Source organism: Otolemur garnettii, unplaced genomic scaffold, assembly GCF_000181295.1.
Source record: "Otolemur garnettii isolate 467f Iridium unplaced genomic scaffold, OtoGar3 scaffold00009, whole genome shotgun sequence".
NCBI classification, from domain to species: Eukaryota; Metazoa; Chordata; class Mammalia; order Primates; family Galagidae; genus Otolemur; species Otolemur garnettii.
In genome coordinates this window covers 26,189,518-26,208,689 of record NW_003852404.1, presented here as the reverse complement: position 1 = coordinate 26,208,689, position 19,172 = coordinate 26,189,518, and positions in this window count along the sequence as shown.

Sequence of the window (19,172 nt, the reverse complement as noted above, 5' to 3'; positions counted from 1 at the left end):
GCTTGGAGTGACTAAATTTGTCACTGTGGACCCTTTGCTCACTATTCAGCATTTTCAACTGTATTTAAACAGATCACAACTGCCTCCTCTGCATCAACGTACTAACTAGTCAATGCAGATCGAAACACAACCGAAATAGATACTTTATACTGCTGCCAAGAGGAGAAGCTTCAAAGCGGAAGGTGTAATGAAAAGAATGACTAAGCAGGCAGAATCACATTGAAGACACCTCTCACAAGACAGAAGGGGGAAAAGATGCAGAAGAAAGAAGCAAGTGCCCCCAAAATATGATCTTGCCATCTCTGACTGAATCATTTGAGCCTGAGAATATCAGCTTTCTGGTATAGGATCCAGTTGCTATAGAAACTTACAACTGGGAGCTAAATAAAGTAATTTCTATGCTAGTGTTGGTGTCTATAACTTTGGCACCTGATGCTAACCAAATTGTGCTCAATAAACAAATTTAAACTTTAAAAGCCTGCAATGCAATCACAATGCTTTCTATACAACTGATTAATCTCAATTGATCTTGGCTCAGAGCACAAGAACATAAGAAATCTCAGAAACAGAAAAAGACTACTTAAGGCCAATACGCCTGCATCCTTTGTTTTCTTATCTGATTTCCTACTTATCCCTATACCCCTACGCTGTCTCAGGTTTAAAATAAAAAGTCAGCTCGCTCACTCTCCAACTCATCAATAATCCTGCTTTCACTGATCCCTTTTAGACAATTTATTCTATATTAAACCACTCCCTCTTGGCCTTCCCCTTTTCATTTATCCTACTCTAAACCTAAAGAACAAAGAGATCAGGCAGCCCAATAGATACTTATTCCTTAATCCTCCCAGCTGGGCCTATTATTGCTGCACATTTGATTATAAGATTATTCACTATTTGGCAAGAAATCAAGAATCTGATGTAGTCCCCTGATGCCCCTGTTTGTGTGGGCATATCAGGTCCTTACCCATTATGCCACCAAGCAGTGTATTTGGCTTTGGTAATGCTCTTTTATTAAGAGAAATGAGACCACAGGGTCTAAATATATATGCTTGCGTCCCTCTCTAGCATCATTTCAGAAAGGAACAACGTTGGCATGCACTATAGAAACTCTTTGTTCTTCTCCAGTGAGTCCACACATTCCAGGTCAATGTCACGGTGAGGACTTAAAGTGTGAAAAAAATCATCCGAACGTATTTCCTCACTAAAGCACATGAATGTCATTGTTAAAAGCACTAAACACATGTATTAGAAAATTTCTTTCTTCTTATCAGATATTTTTAATGATAAACATTTGAGGGTGCACTTTTAGCTTTTAAAGTATTATGTTTATTTCTCATTTGATAAAGCTCCTGGCCCCAGTCCCAGTGAACACTTTGGAGGCTTAGGTGAGTCTATGACAGGTGATGGCAAAGCTAAGAGGAGTCTAGGGAAGAGTTTTTGATATTTGATGCTGACATGAAAGGTCTGTTGCCTAATTGTGGAAAAATAGGTCAAATGGAATCATCAACTTTCTAATCATTTTGTATCTATCGGTTCTTTTTCTACCAAGCATCTTTATTTTATGCAGAAAAAGAGAAAATTTAAAAGAATAGAAAGAGGAAAGGACAGAGGGCAGACAAGCATCGCTCACCCAAATTCCATAAAATTAAGGTTTTCTGTTTAATTCTTTACTATCCAATGAAGATTCAATTTTTAGGAGGCAATATCGTCTTTAATTATCAAGATGCTCTCAGACGCCAGGGGAGATTTTGAAGCACCAAAATAGGAACTGATAAAATGAGCTCACCATGCATTTATAAACCTCTCCCCCTGGGTGCCTCTGGATTCTAACTGCTACCTTGGCTTTCGCCCAATGATCTTTTAAAAACAAAAAGGAAATACTGGGGGCTTAAACCTAAGGATTGACCTGCTATTGCCACTCAGTGTTCAACCAAAATTCTCATTAAAAAACAACATGGAATGGTTTTTAGCTGCAAAAAGGCACCCAGGAGAATAGCAGAAATATATTAGGTTAACTGTTGGAGCCTCGGTACTGCCTGTATACCAAAACAAAAACATCCTGGGAGAGATCGGAGCTATGTCAGACACAGCACCAGCTAACAACTATCAGCTGGGATGTTTGAATAGCATTTAAATCCATAGAGGAGCATTTGGGAGCAGGTGACTTCCAAGAAGGATGCAGAAAATGAAATTCTGTTAGGCATGGGAATAGAGAAAGAAGGGAATATTCTCTCTCTCTTTCTCTCTCTCTCTTTGAGTGACTTTTTTCCCCTAAACACAAAACCGCAATTCTCACATACCTTCATTGACATAAATAGTAGCCCCTGTCCATAAGCAGAGCACAGCATTTCACAGGCAATTTATGATTTTTTTTGTAATACAGAAGAGCAAGGAAGAAAACGAGGAAATAAAAAAAGGGAGGGAGAATCAACCTTGAATTAATTCTTACAGAGAAAAAGAACTGGGAGAAGTGAGTTCAGATGGGGCTGAGGTTAGGCATCAGAATGCTTATATTTGAGCCTCAAGCTGTAAGTGGCAGCTGGCTGCAAAGCCCTGGCCAGGTGGTCAGTCAGTACTCACTAGCAGAATTTGGCATTCAAGTCAAGCAGCTGCAAAGCGGAAACAGCCCAGCAGCTTTGCAGGAACAGAGGTATGGGCCAGTTTCTGGTTTCAGGCTCCCAGCCAATCCTGATAGGAGAGGGCTGAGGACACCTGCCCATTCCCATAGAGGAAAGTGTGAAGCTGGCTTGCAACACAGAGCGCCAAGCAGGAAAAACCATAGTCCAGGGTCAATAAGGGCCCTCAGTAAGGGACAGGGAATGTCTCTCACGTGGGAGATGCTTTGAAGAAAAGCTGAAAGTGTGAAAATGAATAGTACCTCAGGGACCATCTGCCCCCACAAAACTTTCAATAGTGATGATCAAGTAAAGCCCAGAGAGCTACACAGTGAATTTGTGACATTAGAGACTAAACAATAGGTCTGCCGATTCTTAGCCCAAAGCTCATCCACAGAACTGGCTCGTGGCAAATAATTCCCATTTTATCATCTGCTTTGGTCAACACCAATATTCAAAGGTTGTTCCAAGGTGTAGGAAAGCTATTGAGCTAATCTCTAATTTTCTCTTTTATTACAGTATCTCTAGAGCATTTTTCCTAAATAAACATGAAAAACTGCCTTCCATACAGTTTTATTATTTTATCATCCAAAGAACACATTTGGTAACTCTATACTGGGCACAACTCAAAAAACAAAATTATAGTATACAGACTTTGTCCCTGCCTTTGAATTATTTTCAGAAACAAGTGATTACAATCATGGTTGTGAAACTTCAAAGTGTCCTAGAAATTTAATCTTAGAAGTTTATTAGCCACCACCTTTTTTTCAAGACTTAAGTCTACACCATAATATTTTACTTATCTAAATCTAGAGGGATTTTGGCAGTGTTATTCAATATTTCTTGGTAAATCAAAATTCTTATTTTAATTGCAAGTGTTTGAAGGGCACTATTGAATTTACTGCAGATCTAAAAAACAAAGGTGCTAAATGAGAAGTCAAGTGAATGAATAAGTCAAGGCCAAGGTTAAAAATAAAACTTAAACTTTCTTTTTTTTTGCAGTTTTTGGTTGGGGCTGGGTTTGAACCCACCACCTCTGGCATATGGGGCTGGCGTCTTACTCTTTTGAGCCACAGGCACTGTCCAAACTCAAACTTTCTTGTATGCATTCATATGCAATGTTTCTTTTTTTATTTTTTTAAATATAGTGTTTCTTATATTCAGTCATGTTCTGCATCTCTTCTTAGTACCCCTACAAATATTTCTAGACATCAGCATGGCAGATAGCATGCTAAATATAGAATAATGTAAGTCGTTACTCTGTCTTCTTTCGTTTATTTTCTTGTCCTTTTTTTACTATCATACATAAATAAGGGTATATATAATTAATATATATACTTTAAAACAATAATAAAATTTAAAACCTGTGTATCCACCACCAACTGAAGAAATAGAATTTTATTGAATCTCCTCAGTGTTCTTTTCCAAATTTCTCTGCCCTCACTCCAGAGGATTTGTTTTGGTTCATCATTCTTTTGCTTTTCTTTACATTTTTACCAAATATCTTTGTTTTCCTAGACCCTGTATTGTCTCACATTTTATAATTTTCACCCCATATTACAAAAATAATATCCTTCTGTTAGAAGTTTTCATTCAACATCATGATTTGGGAGGTGAAGTTTATTTACTATTTTTTATTAATTCATTTTTAATTAATAATAATTGTATACATTTATGGGATACAATGTGATATGTTGATCCGTGTATACATTATAGAAAGATTTAACTAAACTAATTAACTTAGGAAATATAAATTAAAACCATAATGAGATACCATCTCACCCTTGTTGGAATGGCTGCTATCAAAAAGACAAAAATGATGGGAGGAGGGAGGGCATTTTGGGGGACCTCACCTAATGTGCATGATGCAGTGGTACATTTTAGAACTATTCAGAAATGAGTATAATTGTGATGGATGTGTTACTTAGTTCAATGTAAGCATTTCATGTTGAATGTCAAAGCAGTACACTGAACCTTATAAGTACATCAATGTACAAAGTTATGATTTAATAAAAAATAATAAAAAAGACAAAAATGCCAATGGATGTTGGTGAGGATGCAGAGACTCATACACTGTTGATGGGAATGTACATTAGTACCGCCATTTTAGAAAATAGTATGAAGGTCTCTCAAAAAACTAAAAATAGAACTATCACGAGATCCAGTAATCGCATTAACTGAGTATATAGTCAAAGGAACTGAAATTGCTATATTGAAGAGGTGTCTGTGCTCCATGCTTATTTTAGCATCACTCACAATAGCCACGACAGGAATCAACATTTAAGGGCTATCTAGGTTGATATGTATAGCTGCATTTTACTTATCCTGAGGCTTTATAACATTTCATTGGATAGATAGATGGCACAATTTACTAGCTTTTTCTTTTCAAACTGAAGTACTTTTCAAGATTTTTTTCCTCTTTTACAAATAATTATCTATATCCAAGTTCATATCTCTTCATATACAAGTTCAGTTTCTTCAACTCTCAGATGACAATAACAAATCCCATCATTCTTAATGATGTCATGTTAATTTTCTTGATCTATAAAATGTATAGTCGCTGTTTTTAGCAGTAAGCGAGCATATGTATAAGTACAGGGGACGAGGGCTGGTTCTTAGTAGTTGTTCCATTAATCTTTGTTCCCTTTCTATTGAAGATTAAGAGATGACTTTTACCTTTCATAGACGGAATTGCTTTATAGCTTTTGCTATGTGGCCAATAGACTCAGAAACTTCTGATTCAATACACATAACTACTATTTCGCCCCTCATAAATGCAGATCTGTGTAGGTTATTATAATTACATGCCAAAGGAATAAGGAGACTTTAGGGGAAACGGTGATATCATACACTTCACAGTGGCAGAGAAGCTGCTGCATCTTTGATTTCCTGGGATTTAGCAGCATTATCTTCCTGGATCAAGTCCAGTTGGCTCAAGTTGTATGAGGCAAAGATGAAGTATATTCTTCTGACCCAGACAAAGCCTCCAGATGTGGAAAAGGGCAGCACTGTCCTTTGTGGATCACCTGGAATTCATACCCTGGCTATCTGGCCCAACTTTCTTCCAGGAACACTGGCACTCCTGGAATCCATAGAAAACTCTCTATGTTACCCATCATTATTATCTTGAGGCTGCACATCTTAAGATCCTTCCTCTGAGCAAGGAAAACAACTATACACCAGGGGGAAATGGTCACAGCATATTTTCTCTATAGTTTAAAAAAAAAGCCAGGAAAACAGTATTAAAAAAAAAAAACCAGTCTGCTTCATTACAGTATTCCCCGGGGCGCAAGTTCTTAATTTCACCTTCCTCTTGTCTTCTTCCCTTACTCTATGCTTCTAGACTTTTCTCTGAAGATTAAATTTTATAAATTATGTCTAGTCATCACCCTCATAGGTGCAATGACTAAAATAAATAGTTCAAAGTTCTGAACTTACATTTTCTATTACTAAATAAGATGCTTCTCCTCTCCCCTCTTCCCTTTCAGTGTTATCTCCTCCTTGAGTAGATTTCCCTCACAGGAGAAGTAAATGGGAAAGTCAGACCTTAGTGAGTGTGGCTGATAAAGAAAAAAAGAGAGAGAGAGAGAGGGAAGAAAGATAACTGGGTAAAGGCATACATACTTAGAAATCCCCTGAAAATTTCCTGAGTGTTGTACTCAGTTTTAGTACAATTCAATTAGGTCTTTTGTTTTCCTGTTTTTTCCAAAGAGACGGTAGGTAAGGATTTAAAAATAGCAGGCAATGATGAAATGGCCTCTTCTGTGGCAGGTGCTGTGTGCTCCATACATGGAAAGAAAATGGTAAAAGTGTGTAGAGATTTGACGTACAAAACACCGTGAAGCTGATGCTTTGGGGGAAATTTTCTTACGATACACCAATCGTTATTCATATAGCTAGGTAGGAGGTAAAAAAAGAAGGAGCAACTCACTTTATCTCCAAGTATAGTGGCTTATACTCCAGCATGGTCAGTGACAATCCGGTAGGCAGAACCAACAATAGAAATGGAAAGAAATGGCACAACAGAAGAGCCAATTAGCCTCAGAGCTGGCTTGACCCAGGACAAGGAATCACAGTTTGTAAAGCAACACAGAGAATGCTAAATTAAGACACAGATTCTGCTTCTGAGCCATTTTCTCAGCTCTAATTGCAGACTTTATTACAGAATATTGTGTCGTGAGTTAATAATGACTAGTGGAGCACTATGAGGAAAGGAGGCACTAGGGAACTAGACCAGAACAGGCCAACGCCACTCCTTACTTAAAACTAATAGGCTTAATGTAAAAACTACACATCAACCCTAGTGGGAGGAAATTTTGCCAACTCAGGTAAGATAATAAAAACTCCGGTGAGAGTCAGGGCTGACACTGACACTGTTCAGTCTCATCAAGTGTCTGATGAAGATGAGGACACTGCATTGTTCCCTGAGGATAGAAGGGAGCCAAATAACGACAACATGTGGGAGAGAGACAATTTAAAGGATTCAGAAAGCATGACAATTAGATCCCAGTGTCTGATAAGGGGAAGAGTGCAAATGAACCACTTAACACAGCTAAGTCAATATACACCTCAAATATATTAGGTACAAACGATGTAAAATAGATGCCTCGTAGGCAGAGCATGGGAACGTGGAACTCTCCTGTGACTGCAGAGAGCAAGCATGACTACAGCCAGCTGGAGCTAAGGAGAAAAGGCAAACAAACAAGCAAAAGGCTTTCAGGTGACAGACTTTCAGGTAACTGACGGCAAATGGAAATCACATTAATTAGTTCGACACAGAGAATCTAATGCCAGAATTGTATAAAGAATTATTGGATGGCACAGCAAGCAAAAAGGAAACACTGGACTAACAGAGATAATAACTTGAGAATGTAAAGAACAAAGGGAGAGGTTGAAATTATCGGAACTCTTGAGGAGAAGCCTTAAGAAGCTGTGAGTCAGGGTGGCCCCTGTGGTTGAAGGAGTAGGGCACTGGCCCCATATACTGGGGGTGGTAGGTTCAAGCCCTGCCCGGCCAAAAACTGCCAAAAAAAAAAAAAAAAAGAGAGAGAAGAAGAAGCTATGAGTCAGCTTGGCACCTGTAGCTCAGCAGCTAGGGCGCCAGCCATAAACCAGAGCTGGTGGGTTTGAATCCAGCCTGGGCCCGCCAAATGGCAATGACAACTACAACCAAAAAATAGCTGGGCATTGTGGTGAGCACCTGTAGTCCCAGCTACTTGGGAGGCTGAGGCAAGAGAATTGCTTAAGCCCAAGAGCTTGAGGTTGCTGTGAGCTGTGATACAACAGCACTCTACCCAGGGTGACAGCTTGAGATTCTGTCTCACCAAAAAAAAAAAAGCAGCTGTGAGTCAGCATTTTTAGGAATGAGAGCCCCTGACTACTACTGGTATCCCAAGAGTTCAAAGGAGGTACTCTGCTAAAGCAGTGGTACCAGGCTGTTACCAGTTTCTCCAAAGAAAGTATAATGAGGCTGATTCTAAGAATGGGGACGAAAGCAAGGAACTGAAAGCAATGGCTGCTGTAGGAGTTAAGAGCTATTGTGCATATTAGCTTGGCAGAAGCATTAGACTCCTGGAAGAAGCAAGTGCCTTCTCCCTCCACCCACTTTTTACCCTCCTCTAGTGGTCTCTATGGGCTAAACTAATAGGAAATGGCTGGCAAAGGAGAAATATAGTTTGCAGAGCTCCCAGGATCACAAAACTACAGTAAAAATAGTTAACAATAGTCACCACAAGGAATGTAAATTAGCATAGCCGTTATGGAAAACATTATAGAGGTCCCTCAAAAAATAAAAATAGAACTATTATGTGATCAGCAATCCCATTTGGGGGTATATATATAAAAGAAGTAAATCAATAAATATCTCAAAGAGATATCCGCAAGCCAACATACAGAATAAGCCTAATTTCCTCTACAAACATTTCAAGCCTCCCACTGGATGTCTGAAACCTCGTTTGGTACTGAACTTAACATACTGGCTTTTTGACCTCATAACCAGACAGCTACTACACACCTACTGGGTACATAGCATAGACCGTGTGGATACATTAGACAAAGGGATGGTTCATGTCCTGGGCTGGACTAAGCAAGACATGATACTCAGAACAGCATGCAACTTAAAACTTATGAATGATTTATTTCTGGAATTTCTACTTATGATTTCTAAACTATGGTTGATCCCAGGCAACTAAAAAGCTAAACCAGGGACAATGGGGGATTACTGTACACACAAAATGGAAAACTATGCAGCCTTCTAAAAGAAGGAAATGGAGCTCATTTACAACAATGTGGATTAATTTAGAAGACATTATGTTTGGTGAGATAAGCCAGACACAGAAAAGCACATAATGCGAGATCTCACTTCTATGTGAAATCTAATCTCAATTAGAATAGGTTAATCTAATGTGGAACCCATAGAAACAGAGACTAGAATGGTGGTTACCAGGGACTGAGGTGAGAGGGAGTCAATTAAAACTAATAAGAAAAAGTAACAAATGCATCACAAACTATAACCCAGAATTAAGGGCCAAAGTAAATTAAAGGGATTTATTAGAGGCTGTGTGCTATAATTTCAATTCATAATCTTATAAAAAGATGACACGTTTGATGATCTCCTGATGTGTCTCTGCAACTAAAAAAACACCATAATAATTAAAGCTTTCTCAGTCTAAGTTTACCTATAAAAATACAATAAAATCAACTATTTGTCTTAATAAGGTAGGGGGTAAGATAAAGCATATAGAATTCAGTTAATTCAAAATTTTCATCATTTCTTTCACCATACGTTTCACCAGAGATTTAATGAGAAGCAAAATGGACCATTAATAGACTGAGAAATATTCAAATGTAGGGAGAAGAGAGGAAATAAAAACAATGTGAATAGTCTAGAACTTGGTAATTGGCTTCTGAATAATTAAGTCAATTCTATGAAAGCATCTTCCCTAGGAATTCCTCCTTTTATAGCAGCACACCAAGATGACAATTAATTTCCATAAGGAATGAAGCACAAAACTGATATAATTTCCACAGTGGTTATAAAAAGCCTAATGAAAAGATAAGAGTTATTTCAGAAGTACAGAAGAACAAAAAGAACAGAAAGAAGACACAAAATACAGGAATTTCATTTATTATAATTTGTACATGTTAGTATTCATGTAAAAGGAATTACAATATAATATCTTTGCGAACATGTCATGAATTAGAACATAAATGTATACACAGAAACTACAGTAAGAAAAAAGATGCAGATACATGGAGATACAATTAAATAAAGTCCAGGTACTAGAAATCACATTAAAATGGCTTGCCTTGGTTTGAAGGTCATACATGGTACATGCTCTGACATTTGTGTATAACTGTTGCTTTGGGAAATTTGCAAAGGAATAAAGTTAGCTTTTGTTTCTGTTAGCTGTTGTCTTAAAATGCTGTGAAACAAACCAATACAAACCTCACGTAATTAAAATGAAATTGATTACTTTTATGAATCCACAGGTTGGCTGCTTGCTTTGGCTAATTGAGAGTTGACTCATATAGAATACTGGGGGCTCTGCTTCCCCACCCCTGCAGATGGTGGGGCTCATAATACTTCACCCTGCAATCCCTTGGGTCAGCTGGAATGATTCTCTTCCACACCTGCCATGCTCTTTTTACCAGTTGAACCGTGTTTATCTACAGCAATGGCTGAGGTGCAAAAGGGCAAGTGGAAATTCATATGGTTTTTTTTTCTAGCTTTATTGAAATATAATTGACAAATAAAAATTGTGTTTCAGGTATGGGATGTCACGTTTTGATATATGCATAACCAGGGAAATGATTACCAACATCGTGCTAATTACCATATCCATCACTTCACAAATGTACCTCTTATTTTTGTTTGGTGTGGTGAGAACATTTGATATCTACTCTCTTGCAAATTTTAAGTATATGATTTAGTATTGTTAACTACAATCACCAGGCTATACATTAAATCTCCAGAATTTAATTGTCTTGTATACCTGATACTTTATACCCCTTGACCAACATCTATTTTCCCCATCTCCACCTCCTGAAAACCACTATGAGTTTGATTGTTTTAGATTCCACATAGAAGTGAGATTGTGCATTACTGTCTATCTGGGCCCACTTTATCTCACTTAACATAATGTCCTAAAGTTTCATCAATATTGCTGCAAATGACAAGACTCTCTTCTTTACATGGTTGAATAATATTCCATGGTATTCAACAATTTCTTTATCCATTAATTTATCAATGAACATTTAGGTTTATTCCATATATCAGCTATTGTGAATAATGCTAAAATGGACATGGGAGTGCAGTTGTTTCTTCCTTTGAACATTTGCCCAGAAATAGGATTGCTGATCATATGGTAGCTCTATTTTTAATTTTTTGAGAAATCTCCATGCTGTGTTTTCCTAATAGTACACCAATTCACATTTTCATTAACAGTATATGAGGCTTCTCTTTTCTTCACATATTCAAAAAACCTACTCTTTTGTCTTTTTTATAATAGTAATCCTAGTAAATATGAGATGATATCACATTGTGATTTTGATTTGTGTTTTCCTGATCATTAGGGATGCTGAACACTTTATCATGTGTCTGTTGGTAATTTGTGTGTCTTTTGTGGAGAAATATCTATCCAGGGCCTTAACTCATGTTTTAAATCAAGTTATTAGTGTGTATGTGTGTTTGAATTATTTGAGTTCTTTGTATTTCTATATTAATTTCTTATTAAATATATCTGTAGGCAGCTGGTCGGGCAGTGTCATATACACACAGACATAGTATGATATAAAGGTCCAACTCATTCTTCTGCATGTGTTTTTATGACAATATCATACAATTTGATTACTGCGGCTTTGTAGTGTATTTTTAAATCAGGTATTAGGTGATACCTCCAATATTGTTCTTCTTACTAAAGATTGCTTTGGATATTCTTGTGGTTCCATGTAAATTTTAGGACTTTTTCATATTTCTTTTAGAAATTACATTAAAATTCTGATAGAGATTTTATTGAATCTATAGACTGCCTTGGGTAATATGGACATTCTAACAATGTTGAATTTTCTGATTCATGAACAAGGGATATTTTCCATTTATTTATTTCTTCTTCAATTTTATTTCTTCAATGGTTTATAGTTTTCAATGTACAGATCTTTCAACTCCTTGGTTTAATTTATTTCTAAGTGTTTTGAATGTTTTGATGCCATTGCAAATGAGATTGTTTTCTTCCTTTTTCAGATAGTTCTTTTGGAAGTATATGAAAAGACACTGAGTTTTGTATGTTGAGTTTGTATCCTGCATCTTTATTGAAATTATTTGTTAATTCTAACAATTTTTTGTTGAAGTGTTTGGGGTATTTTGCACATAGGATCATGCTATCTGAAAATAGAGAACTTTTTTTATTTCTTCCGTTTTGATTTGGATGCTTTTGATTTCTTTCTCTTGCTTATGTACTCTGTCTAGGACTTTTAGTGCTGTATTAAATGTAGCAAATGAAGGCATCCTTGTCTTGTTCATGATCTTATAAGAAAACTTTACCTTTTCACAATGGAGTATGATATTATCTGTGGGCTTGTCTTCTAAGACCTTTATTGTGCTGAAGCACTCTATCTTTATACCTCATTTGTGGAGTTTTTATTATGAAGGCATGCTGAATTTTGTTAAGTTCTTTTTCTGCGTATGTTGAGATGATCATATAATTTTCACTTTTCATTTTATCATTTTAAAACACAACATTGCCTTCAGCAACCAATGCCATTGGTTAAAACAAGTCATATGTTAAGCCCTGTCTCAAAGAGCAGGAAAAAGCTCCTACCTATGAAAGGCCATACTAAATATGTGGTTGCTAGGAGGGGTGAAATATTTGGACCATTCAATCTATAGCACACTTTATGTCTATTAAAAAAAAAACAGAAGAAAAGCCTTGTGTCATATATGCAAGAGATGTACTCCTTCATTTAGTCATCTAATCTGGCAGAATTTTACAGTGAGAGATAATAGTGGAGTGTGTTGGTCTTAAACACTGAAATAGAACTTTGAGTAAAAAATAATCAGAGAATTGCTGGTAACAGAAAAATAAATTGCTAAACATAGGGCAATTCATTGAGGTGAAAAAATGAAACCTTTCTTGAGTTGATAGAATATCAGTCCAAGAATGAAGATTATAACGAACAATGAGTAGATACAAAAGCTATAGATGCAAAGATTAGAGCTGGCATACAAGAGGCCTCTGTGCTAATTGAGAAAAAAGACTTTCTTTCTGGTCAAAGAAAAGACAGACCAGGGTTCAGGATTTGACAAGTGGAGTATGGACTGGATTTCAGCCTTAGTGTTTTTAGTCAACTCTTATTGTTTAGGAAAACGCAATCCTTGTGGAAGAGACAAAGGCTTTTAATAATTTCATTGATTTGCCTCACTGTGTTGCTGTATCTTATAATTCATATTAATTAACCTTAATAAATCTTTAAAATGGTAACCACCCTTTTCTTCCTTTTTTTTCTTCATTTCTGCCTTTCTTTTACAAAGATACACTGAATTCTTGCTGTGTCTGGCGTCAATACATAAACATATGATAGGAACAAAAAAGACAAAATTCTTGCTCTCATAGAGTTTAAATGTAGCAAGAGAGACAGGGATCAGTACACATAATAAATCAGCAAAATATATAAAGTTCCAGGTGACAAGAGCTATACACAAGGTTCAGTGCCTGTAGCTCAGTGGTCAGGGTGCTGGCCACATACGAGGGCTGGGGAGTTCAAAACTGGCCCGGGCCTGCTAATCAACAATGACAACTACAACAAAAAAATAGCCGGGCATTGTGGCCGGTGCCCGCAGTCCCAGCTACTTGGGAGGCTGAGGTAAGAGAATCACTTAAGCTTAAGAGTTTGAGGTTGCCATGAGCTGTGATGCCACGACACTCTACCAAGGGTGACATAGTGAGATACTGCCTCAAAAAAAAAAAAAAGAAAAAAGAGCTATACACAAGAGAAAGAAAGAAAAAAGAAAAGGCAAGACTGTTTCAAAAGAAACTAACCAGAACAAATACCTTACAAAAAATTGATTTGGGGGGTAGTTTTGTTGTTGTCATTGTATGGAAGAAGACTTTTTGTTGTCATATATGTTTGAAGATACTTTTCTCACTGAATATCCATGGTTGACATTATATAGGAATAAATGAACCCTTCCTTCTGTGCTTAGACCTCAGTGCTAGTCAGGCGTACAACTTTATTCTTACTAGTTCTGAGAAGAAACCTAAAAGGAATCTCATCAGAAAAAACACCTGATAAAACATGAAATAAATCCATGCTCTTATATTTTGATAATCTAGGTTCATTATTTTCTATATAATAACAAGTGTGATGAAAGCAAGAGAAAGGTCAGCAAAATTTTATTAGAGTTCTTTAAAATAAATGTGTGTGATATAATCTATGCCAAAGTTTGTGTAGTCCTTGTAACATTTTTGCATTTTTAAAATTTAGTACAATGTGCCTGTTGAGTTAAGCTTAAGATAAGTTTATTTATAACATTTTGTGTTTGCCGTAGTGCTTAATAAATAGATTGATAGTCTAGAAAACCTTTCCGTTGGCTATGATTAGTCTATGGAGCATTCAAAATGGTTGAATGTGCAGGTTGGGAGGGAGATGAGCACATTTGTCACAGTAACAACCCCCGAATGAATTGTGGTCTTAAGTTGTTCTTAAGATGTTTATTTTTAAATAGTTCCCATTGGTGGTCCAGTTTTCTGCTTATAAAGGGTTGTTTTAAAATATCAAATACAAAAATACTAAAAATGAAAATATAGGTAATTGCTTAACCTTCGTGCTTCTATAAACCAGGATAAACACTTGAAGAGGGTGTATTGTAATTATCCTACTTAAATAGTTAATTCTTGGTTTTTTAAACTCTGAACCCTCTGAATTTTCTAGCAGTTCAGAGGCACATTCAATGTGCGACTTGTGAAACGTACAATGTTATATCCATGAGAATTTCCTCTTTAAAAAGTATTTGGGATCTACATATTTTTAAAACCATGGAAATTACACATATAGTATTGCCATTCTTTCCCTTGATTTTGTACATTGCTTAACACTGCATACAGCAAAAGAATTTTACTTCCCTAATCCCCTGTGATTCCCATAACTTGGTTGATAAATGGATTCTGAGAAGAGTAATACATATGTCTCACTTTAAATACCTTAGGTTGGCTTATGAGCAAATGCAAAGGCTAGTTTCCCATCTGCAATTGAAATGAAATGGGATGGAATTGAATCTTTCTCTATGAGTTAAAACTTCTCTACTTCCTCTGTTGGATTGTTGGCAACTTTCTAAGTTGTTGAGAAACATACCAATAAAAAGTTTGGAGATAAGAAACTTTTGATAGGATACTTTCTTAATCTGAATTGTATGTGCATATAAACACTCAGCCTGACATCTAAGTTCAATAATATAATAATATTTATATAAATTCCTATGTATTTATGAGCATGAACCCTTTTATAAATTTTATTATAATAAACAAGGACTAGGTTTCCTACTTGCATCATATAAACTAAGAGTCAATGCACATTTTGTTGTAAAAATTCAGATAGTGTATTTTAGGCTTGCAGACCAAACAGTCTCTGTCTCAAGTAAATTCTGCTGTTTTAGCATAAAAGCAACACATAAGTACAACCAATACATTAAAAAAATGGGAGGGGGAGTAGCTCTGCTTTACTCAGTTTTTATTTACTTAAACTAGTGGTAGGCAAGATTCAACCCATGGGCTGAAAGCTTACCTCAATACAGACCATGCAAGTTGAACTACAGAATGGTCACAAAATACAGAGTAAATCCAAGGGAAATTTTCTGCATTTATCTTTCAAAATGCACATCTATAGAGTTTTTGAACATTTATGAATTATTTATGACTCATTTACAGAAACTTATTATTCATATTTTCATACGTTGCATTGTTAAATAATGTTAAAACAAAGAATCTTATTTTTCATTGTTCATGTGAACCAAACACATGAATACAACTAGCTATAGAAATATGTTGTCAATATTCAGTAGTTCTTCCAAAGGGAACTAATTCAAAGCTAAGTCTTTGCTTCAATCTGGAACTGACTTATATATTTATTGTTATTAATGATATTAATCTGTAAAATAGAAAAGATAGGAATAAATGAACCCTTCCAGTTTGAGACCAGCCTGAGAAAGGGTTAGAGCCCCATCTCTAAAAATAGCTGGGTATTGTGGCGGGTATCTATAGTCCCAGCTATTTGGGAGGTTGGGAGAAGAGAATGTCTTGAGCCCAAGAATTTGAGGTTACTGTGAGCTATGACACCACAGCACTCTACCAAGGGTGACAAAGTGAGACTCTGAAAAAAAAAAAAAAAACCCTCCAGCAAAGAAAGTGAAAATCAAAAAATATCAGCTTAGGTCTCTCAAGCTAAGTGGTCATATTTAATTTTTTTAGCGTGACCTTTCAGAATATTTTGATGGCTCTGTCTTGAAAGCAGGTTGGTGTCAGCAAGATCCTCGAATTTATTAAAGAAAAAATATTCATCTTAAATATTTGAAAGAATAATATCACAGAATTGACATTGCTGGTAAAAGCCTGCACGAATCAAATAAAAAATGATTAGAAAGCATTTTATAAGCAAAGTGCTGTCTAAAAGTTTAATAATATTTCTGCTAATGGCTTTCCTCTCCTAGAATTCCACCTCAGTCATTTGATTTCTTTTATGTATCACCCATGCATTTTAGCTCATCTGGTCTTTCTCAGATGTCATTCAATGAGTTAGGACCATTTGGCAGGCAGCCATATCCTACCTGTAAAAAAGAGTACTAATGTTATTTAAGTTCTGTATCTTAAAGATGGAATTGCCAACTGTGTGTTAGACAAGGTGGATGTACAAGGCTTTTCAGAGTGACTCTCATAATGGATATGTTTATTTTTCATAGCATGAATTGTGATGACAACTAAATCTATGAACACAACCACTGACCACTTCGAATAATGCTGTGCCTCAAATAGGTAGCCCATCTAGCTTACTCTTAACAAATCCTTGAATCACTAATGTATGACTCATTGATTCCACCTCCATGTTTTATTGCTTCTAGTTAAAGCAGCAAGCTTCTTTTTTCAGATGGTGAAAATGAAAAATAGATTTGCAAGAGCAAGGTACATTTGGGAGTGCAAACCAAAGTCAGATCATAGAAGAATCTCTTTGATCCTAATTCCCTGAATCACAGACAGGTGTCGGACCTTCTTAAACTCTGCTGATATTAACTAGGCAAGACAAGAGGTGACTTGTACAGCCAGCCCTGTGCCATTCCAGAGTCTCTCCTACAGCAATTCTTTAGCCTGCCACAGAATATAAAAACCCCTCAGAGAGCAAAAGGATAAGCATTCCTCATGCTTTAATGCAAAATGGAGACAACTAGTAATGATGAGTTTATTTTGCAAATTTCATTTAGGAGGTTTCTACACAATGTATACACACCAGTTCCTTAAAGTCACAGGCAACGTATTAGATTTCTTTCAGGCCCAACTAAATAGCTTTTGCTGAAACCTTGTTGAGAAATGTAGATGTATAAGAATTGAACCATGTTAGAGGAAACAACAGCGTTAAGTTCATTGTCAATGGAAGTAGTTTAGAATTACAGAGTTACATGAGTAAATAAAAACCTATATAGCTGCTAGGTATACCTTTAACCATAGTTTTCCCTACATGCAAATAATACACCAGCATATAAACTATGAATGTACACCTTAACATAACTTAATTGATAATCTATTATAATATGTTACAATTCAATATAATCATTAAAACTAATTTGGAATTAAAAAAACAAAAACTGAATTTAAATCTCTTTCCCAGCATTTACTAACTTTATGTCTTATACTTAAATGGTTATATGCCTCAATGTCCAAATGTATAAAATGAGGATAATAAATGTACCTACCTTATAGAATTATTGTGAGGTTTAGGTAAAATATTTATATGGCTGCTAGTACAGAGACTCATGCACATTAGGCACTGATTTCTGAAATCTCCTTAGATTAGATCAGAGAAAAATAAGTTTATTAGACATTATTCTCAGGCCAGGCACAGATAATCTATTGTCTTAACATTTTGGCAGTCTAAAGTAGGAAGATTGCTTGAGGTCAAAAGTTCAAGACCAGCCTGAGCAACATAGTGAGACCCTATCTTTACAAAGAACAGAAAAATCAGCCAGGCATGGTAGTGCACACCTGAAGTCCCAACTGCTTGAAAGGCTAAGGCAGGAGGATTGTTTGACCCTAGGAGTTTTAGATAGCTGTGAGCTATGATGACATGATGGCACTATAGCCTGGGCAACAAACAGAGTTAGATTCTCTAATGAAAAAGAAAAAAGAAAAAAAAGAAAGGAAGGAAGAGAGAAAGAAAGAGGGAAAGTAAAGGGAAGGGAAAGGAAAAAGAGGGAAGAAAATGAAAACCAACTATTCCCAGACTCCTCAAATGACCCAGTCAAATTGATCCCTCAACAACCCTAAGCATTCATTAGATAATAGAAGAAGAACTGTCTATCTACTTAGAACCAAACAAACTACTGACCCACATTTCTCAAGGCTGTCAAAACAGAAGTTCTTTCTCATTTCTCATAATCTTATTTCTGCTAGACTTAATCAGAGAAATAGAAACATGAGCAGGAGAATGGAGAAGGGTAGTCATTATTGAATCAATTGCTTTATATTAATTTTGCTACCAATGTGTAAAATTAAAACATGACTACAGTTGACCCTTGAACAACACAGGATTGAACTGCATGGGTCCACATATATTTAGATTTCTTCCAGTCAATATATAGAAACATTTTTTAATATTTGCCTTGATTTGACAGAACTCACAAATTTCATGGCCTAGAAATATTGAATAAAATAGGAAAAGGTTAAAAGTATCATGAATGCATAAAATATATGTAGGCACTAGTCTACTGTATCATTTACTACCATGAAATATACATAAATATATTATAAATAGTTAACATTTCTCAAAACTTATACCCATGAACACTTATAGACTATACACGATGACAGTGTACATGGCACTAATTGAAGTCAAGAGAAATGTAAATAAACATAGAGATGAAGTTTTAAGTCATAACTATACAAACTTACTTGTGGTACATTTTGTAATAATTCCAAAGCCACCTCGTGTTGCTATGAGTGAGCTCAAATGTTGCAAGTGTCCCCTTAAAATGTGTAGTGTGGCTAAATTCTTTTCTCTAGTAATTTGAACATCACAGTAAAAAGGGATCTCTTACACTGCTCATGTATTTTTCATCATGTTTAGTGCAATATCACAAGCCTTGAATAACAGTATGGGACCTATATAAAGTGCCACTAGCCATGCTGGAAGTGCCCCCCAGGAAGCAGAGAAAAGTTGTGACATTACAAGAAAAAGCTGACTTGTTTAATAAGTCCCTTAGATCGATGTCTGAAGCCATGGTTGCCCATCATTTCAGGTAAATACATCTGACATAGCATTGTAAAAAAAGAAAAGGATATTTGTGAAATCATCATGGTA